Source organism: Hippocampus bargibanti, linkage group LG02 (assembly GCF_051943395.1).
Source record: "Hippocampus bargibanti isolate YZ-2025 linkage group LG02, ASM5194339v1, whole genome shotgun sequence".
Classification (NCBI taxonomy): Eukaryota; Metazoa; Chordata; class Actinopteri; order Syngnathiformes; family Syngnathidae; genus Hippocampus; species Hippocampus bargibanti.
In genome coordinates, this window is record NC_142735.1 from 31,075,450 (window position 1) to 31,077,041 (window position 1,592).

Sequence of the window (1,592 nt, forward strand, 5' to 3'; positions counted from 1 at the left end):
CTGCAACACAGTATGGCAGAAGGGATGGGTGAAGTCGCATGGGTTTCGTCTTGTGATTAACTGCGCAATAGAAAAGCACTATGAAGCACATGTGCTCCAAAGTTCCACTCGACAAAACGTGAAGTAAATAATGACACAAAAAGTAATCTGGACTCGAAATGAATAAGGGAACTAATTAGATAACACTAGACAGTATAAAGGGAAACAAAATAAGATATTGTCATGAAAATGTGCGTTAATCGAGATCAACAGAAAATTGCGACTGACCCTGAATCTCCTCGAGATTGTTCTGGAAACTATGGGCGGGACATGGTGCCACACTGTGCGCCCTTGCGTCACTTCCTTCATAATTTAATAATCTAAGTGCACAACTCCGTTACACACACGTCCGTCCATTTTCTATCGCATCTTACGTACGTCTGCGAAAAAAAATCATCACTTGGCGAGCATTGCACCGCTGTGCTCGCTCAAAATAACTTTGGCTGACAGGGCGCATGCGCGCGCACTCCAACAAGCGAGAATCATTATCGACAGTTCTACACAATCTTCTCGCTCGCTCGCTCACACACACACACACACACACACACACACACACACACACACACACACACACACACACACACACACACACACACACACACACACACACACACACACACACACAGACAGACACACGCAAAAACAAAACCGTAACAATTGGGAATTCTAATACAATAAAACCGAGAATGTGAAACGGTGAGGGTTGCTTTCATATTCGCTTCCGATTGAGAAACACGCACACACGTACACACGCGCGCGCTCCCATTCCAAAGGTTGGGATGAAACATCTTGTCCGACTCCATTTTTCAGATCGCTGTGCTTCCCGACGCTGACAGAGACGCTTGCGCTTATCCCTGTTCATCTTTTCAGCTTCGGGAGCCACGCCTCCCCAAACATTTCTGGTGTGTTTTTAAATATGTGTATTGACATATATGGATCGAGTTCATTTTCATTTCTTTCTTACTACGCACACGCCCACCCGCGTACACACACGAATGTCAATACAAAAGTGAAGGAGTTTCGATGTGCTCTCACCTTTCCTTTGATGGAGCACAAAAGATGCACCCACCTATTACAAAAAAATGGTGCGGGCAAATTAAAAAATAGTTTTTTTTTAATTATGGTATTTAGTGTCGTGATTGTGTCAGGAAGATTGTGTCCGACGTAAAAGCTTGGGCAGAACAAACATGCGAATCAAATCTCTGAAGATGGAGGACACGGATTCGTTGTGGCGACCATCGATGAGAAAAGCCGAAAGGAAAAGAAGTGTCGTTTATGTTTTGTTTCGTTGACTGGTTTTTAAATAGTATCAACACTCTATTGAATTCCGAAAAAAATAATCTGACCTGATGAAATTTGAGATACGATTTTAATCTTTTCATTTCAACATAACTTTGAACCCCTGTGCTTTCACAAAAACATAGGCAAACTGCACATACATTTGCTGTAACTTGTTGGGTGGGTATCCGTTTTGTTAATTCCGGGCTTCCGTCGAACGAATCCTGTCGGGTTTTTTTACGCCCAAAAACGAGTTTGTCCGAACTCAGGTGAGT